At 49.0% G+C, this 12,817-nt stretch overlaps 1 protein-coding gene across 4 annotated transcripts in view; it reads right to left on the bottom strand.

Annotated features, from left to right (window-relative positions):
- LOC115083514 (cytoplasmic tRNA 2-thiolation protein 1-like) overlaps positions 1-483 on the bottom strand; it is a 101,998-nt gene extending 101,515 nt beyond the window's left edge. Inside the window, exon 1 of one of the 4 annotated variants that reach the window (XM_029587387.1) lies at positions 177-483. The gene's annotated coding sequence lies outside the window, so the exon portion shown is untranslated. The remainder of the gene's footprint in view (positions 1-176) is intronic. The other 3 variants (XM_029587385.1, XM_029587386.1, XM_029587388.1) reach the window with 3 other exon arrangements.
- Between the last annotated feature and the right edge of the window lie 12,334 nt (positions 484-12,817).

Here is a 12,817-nt window from a genome sequence, read left to right as displayed (position 1 = left end):
TAACGTTACCCCCCAGCCGAGGAGGCCTTCTCCCGCTTTACCATTCCGGTCGCCCCTTCTATTCTCCGCTCTATCTCCAGTCGCGAGGGCAGTTCTAGCCATCCCCCCATCTCTAAAAAGCCAGAGAAAGAGCGGGGCAGGGCCGGCTGAGGAGGTAAAAACAAGAAGAGTTTTACCTGAGCAGCGACGGTCACTCAGCCGACGAAGGAGGCGGCTCCGGCCGCGCGCTGCCGCTTCACTTTCACTTTAACAGCGTCGAGGGTGAGGACTGAGGAGAGGCGCCGACGTCATCAACCGCCGCTCGGAACGGCGCCCGGCCCTGCTGCCCTGGCGATGACGTCTCCAACCGCCGCTCGGAACGGCGTCCGGCGATGACGTCTCCAACCGCCGCTCGGAACGGCGCTGGCGCCCGGCGATGACGTCATCAGCCGGGCACGCGAGAGAGGGGGAAAAAAAAAGAGAAAGAAAGCAAAACGAAATTAGAAAGAAAAGTAAAGAAAGAGAAAGTAAAAGTACATTAAGTAAAGGGGCGGGGGAGTGATACAGCCACCCCCCCCCCCGTGTTGCCAACCTCGCTTATTTCCCGCGAGATTGGGCTTCTTCTTTTCCTAGTCATTCTCGTCCCTGGTCACATAGGGAAAAATAACCTTCATTTTAGTTCCTCATCATCCTGTTAGACCCTTCCAGACAAGTGGAAGCAGAGGGCAAGCTCTCTGTCCTGATGCCCCTCCCTGTATAGGCTGGAACAGAGGGGAAGGGGTCGGTCCTGGGCCTCCAGCAGGAAATGGAAGGACTGAGTGTTTGTCTCTGGCACCCAGCAGACCCTGCTGAATGGCCCCACAGCACAACCAAGAAATGCAGGGAAGGGGTCAGTCCTGGGCCTCCAGCAGGAAATGGAAGGACTGAGTGTTTGTCTCTGGCTCCCAGCAGACCCTGCTGAATGGCCCCACAGCACAACCAAGAAATGCAGGGAAGGGGTCAGTCCTGGGCCCCCAGCAGGAAATGGAAGGACTGAGTGTTTGTCTCTGGCACCCAGCAGACCCTGCTGAATGGCCCCACAGCACAACCAAGAAATGCAGGGAAGGGGTCAGTCCTGGGCCTCCAACAGGAAATGGAAGGACTGAGTGTTTGCCTCTGGCACCCAGCAGACCCTGCTGAATGGCCCCACAGCACAACCAAGAAATGCAGGGAAGGGGTCAGTCCTGTGCCTCCAGCAGGAAATGGAAGGACTGAGTGTTTGTCTCTGGCACCCAGCAGACCCTGCTGAATGGTCCCCACAGCACAACCAAGAAATGCAGGGAAGGGGTCAGTCCTGGGCCCCCAGCAGGAAATGGAAGGACTGAGTGTTTGCCTCTGGCACCCAGCAGACCCTGCTGAATGGCCCCACAGCACAACCAAGAAATGCAGGGAAGGGGTCAGTCCTGGGCCTCCAGCAGGAAATGGAAGGACTGAGTGTTTGTCTCTGGCACCCAGCAGACCCTGCTGAATGGCCCCACAGCACAACCAAGAAATGCAGGGAAGGGGTCAGTCCTGGGCCTCCAACAGGAAATGGAAGGACTGAGTGTTTGCCTCTGGCACCCAGCAGACCCTGCTGAATGGCCCCACAGCACAACCAAGAAATGCAGGGAAGGGGTCAGTCCTGGACCTCCAGCAGGAAATGGAAGGACTGAGTGTTTGCCTCTGGCACCCAGCAGACCCTGCTGAATGGCCCCACAGCACAACCAAGAAATGCAGGGAAGGGGTCAGTCCTGGGCATCCAGCAGGAAATGGAAGGACTGAGTGTTTGCCTCTGGCACCCAGCAGACCCTGCTGAATGGCCCCACAGCACAACCCAGAAATGCAGGGAAGGGGTCAGTCCTGGGCCTCCAGCAGGAAATGGAAGGACTGAGTGTTTGCCTCTGGCACCCAGCAGACCCTGCTGAATGGCCCCACAGCACAACCAAGAAATGCAGGGAAGGGGTCAGTCCTGGGCCTCCAGCAGGAAATGGAAGGAACGGAACGGCGTCCGGCGATGACGTCTCCAACCGCCGCTCGGAACGGCGCTGCTGCCCTGGCGCCCGGCGATGTCGTCATCAGCCGGGCACGCGAGAGAGGGAAAAAAATAGAGAGAAAGAAAGCAAAACGAAATTAGAAAGAAAAGTAAAGAAAGAGAAAGTAAAAGTACATTAAGTAAAGGGGCGGGGGAGTGATACAGCCACACACCCCCGTGTTGCCAACCTCGCTTATTTCCCGCGAGATTGGGCTTCTTCTTTTCCTAGTCATTCTCGTCCCTGGTCATTTTATGAAACGATTGCATCATCTTAACCTTGTGTGCCCAATTTAAAATACAAAATAAAATAAAATATTGGAACTGGTTATCATGCAGTATTGATAAAAAATTTAAAATACAGGCAAACATCGGCCAAGGTCTCCCTTTAGTATCCCAACAAGGACCCACAAATTTATTTATTTATTTATTTTTAGGTTTTTATATACCGGAAGTTCCTGTATACAATACATATCACTCCGGTTCACAATTAACAGAGAAAACTATCGCCGGGAAGGCGGTTTACATGGAACATACATGGAACATGATCGAGAAACCAAATACATGGAACATGGAACAAATGATCGAGAAACCATCAGTGGTAACGAAGTCTCAACAAAATCTGACAGTTCACTTTCTTCCACAGATTCTGAAAAACCAATAATTCTCAAATGATTTCTTCGATTTTCTTGGTCATCGAGTTGTTCCATCAATGGAGTATTGGAAGCCTATAGTTCACATAACTTTTTTTCAGCCTGTGTCTCATGATCTTGCTCAGCAATTCTTAGCTCTGCAGCATCCATGCGTTTAATATGAGATTCTAGCCCCTCCTCAATATCATCCATTGCCAAGTGCCGTTCATCAAAATCATCAGAGACTGTTCTCGTGATTAACTGAAGCATTTCTGCAGACATTACTGCCCCGGGATTTTCTACATTTGTGCTAGGCACAGTAGAGGCCTCACTCGATTTATTTTTTCTTGAATGCTCCTCGCCAGCTTGACGCTCACACCTCCATCCCCCTAGCAGCGAATCTCTGTCCCTTGGTCACCAAACTGCACCGGTAAGCCATACACTGCTTTACCAAGCTTCATAAAGGCTACAAGTGGCTCGGGTTGCAGCTTTGTGAGAAGCTTGAGAGGAACACTTTCCCCATGCATCCACCTAGCAAGCAGCCATACTCAGAAGTCTGATCTCTGCTTTCCCCTTTCTGTTCTGTTGCCAAGATGTTATTAGAATCAATGTGCTGATATTTTCTACCCGCATCGACTGCAGTGAACACCTTACATACCGCAGGCAAGCAGGTTACTGCCAGGTTCTTGTGGCCTGGTTTGGCCTCTGTTGGAAACAGGATGCTGGGCTTGATGGACCCTTGGTCTGACCCAGCATGGCAATTTCTTATGTTCTTACTGGTTGACAGTTATTTGGGATAATATTTGGCTCTCCCTTTGGCAGGAGAAGCATGCTTCCTGTTATTAGTCAATGTGGAATAAACTCTGGCGTTCTGATTAATTGATTTTTGCAGTTAGCCACATCTTGATGAAGAGAGGTCAAATATTTGAGCCAAACGTTAGGCACACAATCAGGGCCAGGGCACTTCCAACTTGACGATTGTTTTAACCTGGTTGTCAGATCAACCATTATAACTTCAGGCCATTCCATAGTTTTGATGTTTGCATGTTCTATATTCCCCTTGATGCTGGGTAACTTTTCTGCATCTCTTTTATGCTCTACGGGATCTTCATACAAATCTCCATTAAACTCTTCTGTTTCTTCATTTCTTGCTGGTGTCTGTGTGGATTTTCTCATGCTGTGAGAGACTGTTTTGCTAACAAAACATTTTCCACATTTAGAACATGAGCAAGGTTTCTCTCCTGTGTGGATTTTCTCATGTTGAGAGAGGTGTGTCTTTTGAAGGGATTAATAATGGAGAAATTACTTACCTGATAATTTCGTTTTCCTTAGTGTAGACAGATGGACTCAGGACCAATGGGTATAGTGTGCTCCTGATAGCAGTTGGAGACGGATCAGATTTCAATCTGATGTCAGCCCTGGTACATATACCCCTGCAGGAAGTGCAGCTCTTCAGTATTCTCCTCGAAAAGCATTGTGGATATATGTATTTATTTATTTTATTATTTATTTATTATTTTTATATACCGACATTCGATCTCAGTTGAGATATCACACCGGTTTACATTCAGGTACTGTAGGTATTTCTCTATCCCCAGAGGGCTTACAATCTAAGTTTTTGTACCTGAGGCAATGGAGGGTAAAGTGACTTTATGTGACTATATGTGTGACTGACTAACTTAAATAACTTGAATAACTTCATAACTTGAAAAACTTTAGTAACTTTATAATTTGGTTAACTTGATTAATTTGAACTAGTTGAGTTGGCTATAGCTGGAGACCGCCAGTGCCCTCAACCGAGAAACATCAACACCCGGTAGGGTGGATGCCCTAGATGAAGGAAGCATGGCTTACCCTTGAATCACTCGCTCCCAGGGATGTCTCCCAGGAATACCATAAGTAACGGCAGCCGTGGGTGGGATGCTGAGTCCATCTGTCTACACTAAGGAAAACGAAATTATCAGGTAAGTAATTTCTCCATTTCCTAGCGTGTAGCAGATGGACTCAGGACCAATGGGATGTATAAAAGCTACTCCCGAACCGGGTGGGAGGCTGCCAGTGACCCACTTAGTACTGCCCTTTTAAATGCCGTGTCCTCCCGAGTCTGAACATCCACCTGGTAGAACCTAGTAAAGGTGTGGACAGAGGACCATGTCGCCGCCCTGCAGATCTCGGCGGGTGACAGCATCTTGGTTTCTGCCCAGGACACTGCCTGGGCTCTAGTAGAATGGGCCTTGACTTGTAGAGGCGGCGGCTTGCCTGCTTCAACATAGGCTTCCTTGATGACTTCTTTGATCCAGCGGGCTATGGTTGTTTGCGAGGCCGCTTCTCCTTGTCTCTTCCCGCTATGGAGGACGAATAGGTGGTCCGTTTTTTGTACGGGTTCCGACATTTCCAGGTATCTGGATAGGAGTCTTCTTATGTCGAGGTGGTGTAGACTTCGAGCCTCCTCCGAGTTCCTATGCTCATCTGGTGATGGTAGCGAGATGGTTTGATTGAGGTGGAAGTGAGACACCACTTTGGGGAGGAATGAGGGAACCGTGCGTAGCTGGATGATCCTGGGGGTGAGCCTGAGGAATGGTTCACGGCAGGACAGTGCTTGTAGCTCGGATATGCGACGGGCTGAACAGACTGCCAGCAGGAAGGCTGTCTTCAATGTTAATTGTCGGAGAGACAGGCCACGGAGAGGTCTGAAAGAGGCTCCTGCTAAGAAGTCCAGGACCAAGTTGAGGTTCCAAAAGGGTACTGGCCACTCTGGATGTGTTTGACTCCTTTCAGGAAGTGGGAAACATCCGGGTGAGAGGCTATGCTGTCGCTCTCGCTCTTGGTTCTGTAGCATGACAATGCAGCCACTTGTACCTTGATGGAGTTGAGGGACAATCCTTTCTGCAGGCCATCCTGTAGGAATTCCAAGACCGCCGGAATTTTGACTGAGCGAGGTATGATGTTGTGGTCCTCGCCCCTGGCTTCAAATACTCTCCAAATTCTTATGTATGTTAGAGATGTGGAGAACTTGCGTGCTCGGAGCAGGGTGTCAATTACTGCCCCAAGTATCCGCTTTTCCTCAGGCGAGCCCTCTCAATGGCCAGACCATAAGAGAGAATCGAGCTGGATCCTCGTGGAAGATTGTCCCTTGTTGAAGCAGGTCTCTGTGTGGTGGTAGTGGCAGGGGTATCCCTGTCAGTAATCTTCGCATGTCTGCGTACCACGGTCTTCTTGGCCAGTCCGGGGCCACAAGAACTATATGGGTCATCTCTAGAACTCCCTAGAACCCCCCAAAGAATTCTCAGGTCAACTTCGAATCCTTGGCAGTCTAAAATCAAAACCCAGCCCTATACCCTTCACCTGTTACTTTAGCCTACATTAGGCTCCGTATCATTTACTTTATGTTGTTAACCCCATAATATCTCTATCCAAGTTCTATCTACCTGTTCATTGTAAGACATGTACTTGTCATTGTTTTTGTTTAGAATGTAAACCGAATTGATCAGTAATTCTGTTATTGGAAAGTCGGTATATAAAAGTGCTAAATAAATAAATAAATAAGTACTGGTCCCCTGTGTCGTTCTATCTTGTGAATGATTGTGCCTAATAGGGGCCACGGTGGGAAGGCGTATAACAGAGTCACCTGTGGCCAGGTCTGCACCAGGGTGTCGATCCCTTGGGACTGAGGTTCCCGCCTGCAGCTGAAGTAGCTGGGTACTTGGGCATTGGACCAGTTTGCCAGAAGGTCCATGGTTGGCGTTCCCCACTGTTTCACTATCAGTTGGAAGGCTGTGGTCAACAGCTGCCATTCTCCTGGGTCTAGATTTTCTCTGCTGAGGTAATCCGCCGCGATGTTGTCTTTCCCGGCGATGTGGACAGCCGAGATCTCCTGGAGATTCGCTTCCGTCCACGACATTAGGGGGTCTATTTCCATAGAGACCTGTTGGCTTCTGGTTCCTCCCTGACAATTGATGTAGGCCACTGTTGTGGCATTGTCCGACATTACTCTGACCGCTTTGTCTCTGAGTCTTGACCGAAACATAGGCAGGCAAGTCTGACTGCCCGAGCTTCTAGGCGATTGATGTTCCATCCCAACTCTTCTGTGTTCCACTGCCCTTGGGCGGTTAACTCTTCGCAGTGTGCTTCCCATCCTCGTAGGCTGGCATCCGTGGTGAGTAGGATCCAGGTCGGTGAGGATAATCTTGTTCCCCGCCTCAGGTGGCCGTCTTGTAGCTACCATCATAGTTGGGTCCGAACTCTGCCCAGGAGCTGTAGACGTACAGTGTAGTTCTGGGACAGTGGATTCCATTGCGATAGAAGTGAGCACTGTAGGGGTCTCATGTGAGCTCGTGCCTATGGCACTACTTCCAGTGTGGATGCCATGAGGCCGAGGACTTGTAGGTAATCCCATGCTGTGGGGCGAGGGTCGCTCAGCAGTGTTCACAACAGGTGCATCAGTTTTGATCTCCTTGTCGGTGTCAGGATGACTTGTCTTCTTTGGTGTCGAATCGGACTCCTAAGTATTCTAGAGACTGTGAGGGCTGCAGACAGCTCTTGTTTGTGTTGATCACCCATCCGAGGCTCTCCAGTAGAGTTTTGACTCTGTTGGTTGCCTGGAGACTTTCCTCTGGGGATTTCGCCCTGATCAGCCAATCGTCTAGGTAAGGGTGTATGAGGATTCCTTCCTTCCTCAGTGTTGCTGCCACGACAACTATGTTCTTGGTGAATGTCCGGGGTGCTGTGGCTAACCCGAAGGGTAAGGCCCGGAACTGATAGTGACGATCCAGGATTTTGAAGCGAAGGAAGCGCTGATGTTCTTGGTGGATCGGAATGTGTAGGTAGGCTTCCGACAGATCTAGGGATGTGAGAAACTCTCCCGGTTGTTTCGCCCTTATTACGGAGCGTAGGGTTTCCATGCGGAAGCGGGGGATCCTCAGATGGCGGTTGACCGACTTGAGGTCCAGGATGGGCCTGAACGTTCCCTCTTTCTTGGGGACGATAAAATAAATGGAATAATGCCCCGTATTTATTTGCTGTTGAGGTACTGGGGTTATGGCCTCGAGGGCCAGAAATCTGGTTAGTGTAGCTTCCACTGCCACTCTCTTGGAGGGGTCGTGGCAGGGGGATTCCACAAACTTGTCCAGAGGTGTTCGGAGGAAGTCCAGGAAATATCCCTCTCGAATGATGGTTAGGACCCACTTGTCCGAAGTTATCTCAACCCTTCTTTGGTAGAATAGGGCAAGTCTGCCCCCTATGGCTTCTTCCTTTGGACAGGTCGGCTGAATCTCATTGTGGGGTGCGGCTGGGGCCTGGACCCGAACTGGTTCCCCTTTTGTTGTGCTTGCTCCAAAAGGACTGGTTCCTGCCTGTAGGACGGGGCGCTTGATAAGTGTTTCTGTATGGATTGAAGCGCTGTGAACCTCTGTCCCTGGAGGATCGGGGGAAGGGTCGCTGGTTTTTCTTGATCCTGTCCTCCGGTAGCCGCGGTAGTGGGGACTCTCCCCATTTGTTAGCCAGTTTCTCTAATTCGCTGCCGAACAGGAGGGATCCCTTGAAGGGCATCCTTGTGAGTCTTGTTTTGGAAGACGCGTCGGCTGACCAGTTTTGGAGCCAGAGTTGCCTCCTGGCTGCCACAGCTGATGACACTCCTCTAGCTGCGGTGCGCACCAGATCGGAAGCAGCATCCGCAAGGAATGATACTCCTGGTTCCATGGTTCCCCAGGGGTGTTGCTCCTGGTCTGTGAAAGGCAGGCCAGTGTCACAACGGTGTAGCAGGCCGCTATTTGCAGGGTCATAGCGGCAACATCAAAGGACTGTTTAAGGATGGATTCCAGATGTCTGTCTTGTGCATCTTTTAGTGCTGCCCTCCCTCCACAGGGATCGTAGTGTGCTTCGAGACCGCGCAGACCATGGCATCCACTTTTGGGCATGTCAGAAGGTCTTTGGCTGCCGGATCCAGAGGGTACATGGCTGCCATAGCCCGTGTCCCTTTGAACGTGGATTCTGGAGCAATCCACTCCAGGTCAATTAGCTGTTGAACAGGAAATGGCGGGAGGTCTGATGGAGTCTCTCTAGCAGGGGATTTGTCTTAGGTTCCCCCGAGGCACTTGTGCCTGGCATAGCAAGTTCCTTCAGGCTGTGGGTGACCAGGTCTGGAAGTTCGTCCTTGGTGAAGAAGTGTCTCATGGTCCGGTGAGGCTCTGTCCCTGGACGGAGTTGCCCTCCTCCAGGGGTTCTGATTCCTCCTCTGAGTTGTCCGTGTCCCCGTAGATGGGGCTTCTGGGTGGGGGATTCCCTTCTGTGGGCATAGAGGGGCATGGGATGTAAAGATCCTCAGGTGAGGGCTGTGGCCTTGTTATCGGATGCTCCGTTTGCATGTGGATGAAGGTGTGCAGGCCTTTGAAGAATTCCACCCAGGAGATAGATGCTGGGTCCAAGCTAGGGGGCGCTGTGTCCCCTATGGAATTTGCTAGGTCCGGAGTACTCACTGAGGAGCTAGCACTCAGTCTCGTATGGGACTGGCCTTGGGCTGGATCCCCTAGGGCCTCCTCGCACTGGATACACAGGGCGTCGGCCTGTTCGTGTTGTGCAGCTCGGATGTGGCATGCTGGGCAGAGGCCCTGAGCCTTGAGCTCCTTTTCCGGTGGTGCCATGGCTGTAGGCACGTAAGTCTGTTATGCGCTCCGGGCTTGGACTATGTGCACGTGAAAGAGTGTGCGCTTAGGATGTGCACGCAAGTGTGCGTACAAGTAGTAGATATGTGCCCGGCCCATAAGCACGTGGCACGCGCAACTTATACGCACAGTACTTGTGCGTGCGAAGTTGTGGGCACAATAATTTTGTGCGCCTGGCTCGCCCTTTGTGCGCACGGGTCGAAGCGGCGAACGGGGCAGCAAACAGAGTCAATGTTGATGGCGACCACGCGGGCAAGATGGTGACCACCTCAGAGGGTCTCCACGTGGGAGGACTCTTAGATCTTACCGGGGCCTAGCTCTACTGGGGCGGATCAACCCGGTGGCACAGGTCCCGGCCGGCGACCTGTGCGACACCTCGAACTTCGGAGACCGGAGTGTTTAAAGAAGATTTCTACCTTACCTTGTCTTCGGCATTTCCCAGTTTTGTTCCGGGCGGTCGCCGGCTGTGGGGGGAGAGGGCAAATACCTTCACCGCTGCGCTCGAGGTAGCACCCGCTGCCTCTCAGCCGCGCCCGAGATCGGGGGCTAGATCCCCGCCGCGAGTCGGCCGCCGGACCGAGCCTTACCTCCGAGGGACCACGGAAATCACCTCGGGAATTCTCAACTGGGGGAGGGACCCGAGGGTGTCACCACAGAAGAGCGGGGCTCATCTGTAGAGGTAAGAATCTTATTTTCTTGGGTTTTCTCCATTGAATTTGTTCTCTCGCTGTGAAAGCATGCAGATAGTCCCTAACTGCTATGGAGACGAAAAATACTGAAGAGCTGCACTTCCTGCAGGGGTATATGTACTAGGGCTGACATCAGATTGAAATCTGATCCATCTCTAACTGCTATCAGTAGTACACTATACCCATTGGTCCTGAGTCCATCTGCTACATGCTAGGAAAACATGTGAATAAAGGTGAATCAGTAGATGTAGTGTATTTGGATTTTCAGAAGATGTTTGACAAAGTCCCTAATGAGAGAAACTAAAAAGTCATGGGATAGGAAGTGATGTCCTTTCGTGGATTGCAAACTGGTTAAAAGACAGGAAACAGAGAGTAGGATTAAATGGTCAATTTTCTCAGTGGAAAAGGGTAAACAGTAGAGTGCCTCAGGGACTTGTACTTGCACTGGTGCCTTTTAATATATTTATAAATGATCTGGAAAGGAATATGATGAGTGAGGTTATCAAATTTGCAGATGATACAAACTTATTCAGAGTAGTTAAACCACATGAGGATTGTGATAAATTGCAGGAGGACCTTGTGAGACTGGAAGATTGGGCATCCAAATATTAATTTTTTTTTTAATTTTTAATTTTCAAATTTCAATATTACATATTCAACTTAACATTGAACATAAATCAGGAAACAGGATTCATATATTTCACCCATATAGATATTTCCCCATAACATATTAATTCCTTTCCCTTGTTATAAAACAAAAGAGGGAGATCCAGTACATGAGCAATCAAATTAATAACCAAAAAGAAAAAGAATACCATACAACTGAGAGTAAGACAGAATATTAATTCTATTTCCAACTGTTTAAATTTAATGTGGACAAGTGCAAGGTGATGCATATTGGGAAAAATAACCTATGCTGTAGTTACACGATGTTAGGTTCCATGATCCCCTTGTACAAGGTCTTGGTGAGGCCTCACCTGGAGTACTGTGTTCAGTTCCGGAGACCGTATTTCCAAAGGGACAGAGACAGGATGGAGGCAGTCCAGAGAAGGGCGACCAAAAAGGTGGTCTACATAAAATGACTTATGAGGAGAGGTTGAAGAACCTAAATATGTACACCCTGGAGAGGAGGAGCAGGGGTGATATGATACAGACTTTCAGGTATACAGACTTTCAGGTGATATGATAAAGACTTACAAACTTGAAAGGTTTTAATGATTCATGGTCAACAACAAACCTTTTACATTGGAAAAAAATCAGTAGAACTAGGGGCCACGATTTGAAGCTCCAGGGAGGAAGCTTCAGAACCAATGTCAGGAAGTATTTCTTCATGGAGAGGGTGTTGGATGCCTGGAACACCCTTCCAGAGGAAGTAGTGAAAACTAAAACTGTGAAGGATTTCAAAGGGGCATGGGATAAACACTGTGGATCTATAAAGGCTAGAGGATAGAAATGAAGAGAAGAGCTATGGGGGTGGATTACTGGAGTGGAGGCTAGCACCTGGTGATACTACCCTTACTCAATAAGCCTTCGCACGGTTAATGCAACTCCAACATTGCTCTCTGCTTCAATGGCAAGGGGAAATGTGGAAAAGAGGATTTGCATTCAGATAACAACCAACAAGGACTGAACTTCACAATCTGGGTAAACAAATTAGAGTGGGGATAGCTTGCTTATTACGGCAGTTACTACCTTAAACCAATTAAGCCTGATACATCAATTTGAATGCATATGCAGCGTTGCTCTCTGCTTCAATGGCAGGGGGAAATGTGGAAAAGAGGATTTACATTCAGACAACATCCAACAAGGCACTGATCTGTGCAGTCTGGGTAAACAAGCATCGGGGTAACTTGCTTGATGTCATGGTTACTATCCTTAACCATTAAGCCTTATGCTCACTTTTGATGCAACTCCAACATTACTCTCTGCATCAATGACAGGGGATGGCAGGAAATTTGAATCAAACGGTTACCAACAAGGGCCCTGAACTTGGTGGTTGGTGAAACAGATAAGTATGGGAAAATAAGTGTGGGAGCTTGCTGGGCAGACTAGATGGGCCGATTGGTCTTTTTCTGCCATCATATCTATGTTTCTATGTTTCTGTCTTAGGAGCTACCACCCAGAAAAAAAAGATCTAGGCATCATAGTGGATAATACAGTGAAATCGTTGGCTTAGTGTGCTGCAGCAGTCAAAAAAGCAAACAATGTTAGGAATTATTAGGAAGGGAATGGTGAATAAAACAGAAAATATCATGATGCCCTGCACCTCCTTGAGAACTGTGTACTCTTTACAATTCCAAAAAAGATATAGTTACACTGGAGAAGTTACAAAGAAGGACGACCAAAATGATAAAGGGGATGGAACAGCTCCCCTATGAGGAAAGGCTAAAGAGGTTAGGGCTGTTCAGCTTGGAGAAGAGACGGCTGAGGGGGGATATGATAGAGGTCTATAAAAACATGAGAAGTGTAGAATGGATAAATGTGAATCGGTTATTTATTCTTTCGGAGAACAGAAGGACTAGGGGGCATTCCATGAAGTTAGCAAGTAGCACATTTAAGACTAATTGGCAAAAGTACTTTTTCACTCAACACACAATTAAGCTCTGGAATTTGTTGTCAGAGGATGTGGTTAGTGCAGTTGGGTTTAAAAAAGGTTTGGATAAGTTATTGGAGGAGAAGTCCATTAACCGCTATTGGTCAAGTTGATTTAGGGAATAGTCATTGCTATTACTGGCATTAGTAGCCTGGGATCTACTTACTGTTTGGGTACTTGCCAGGTACGTGTAACCTGGATTGGCCACTGTTGGAAAC

This window comes from Rhinatrema bivittatum, chromosome 2 (assembly GCF_901001135.1).
Source record: "Rhinatrema bivittatum chromosome 2, aRhiBiv1.1, whole genome shotgun sequence".
In the NCBI taxonomy this organism is placed as follows: domain Eukaryota; kingdom Metazoa; phylum Chordata; class Amphibia; order Gymnophiona; family Rhinatrematidae; genus Rhinatrema; species Rhinatrema bivittatum.
The sequence above is the reverse complement of the archived record's forward strand: the minus strand, read 5'-3'. Positions and strand labels throughout refer to the sequence as shown.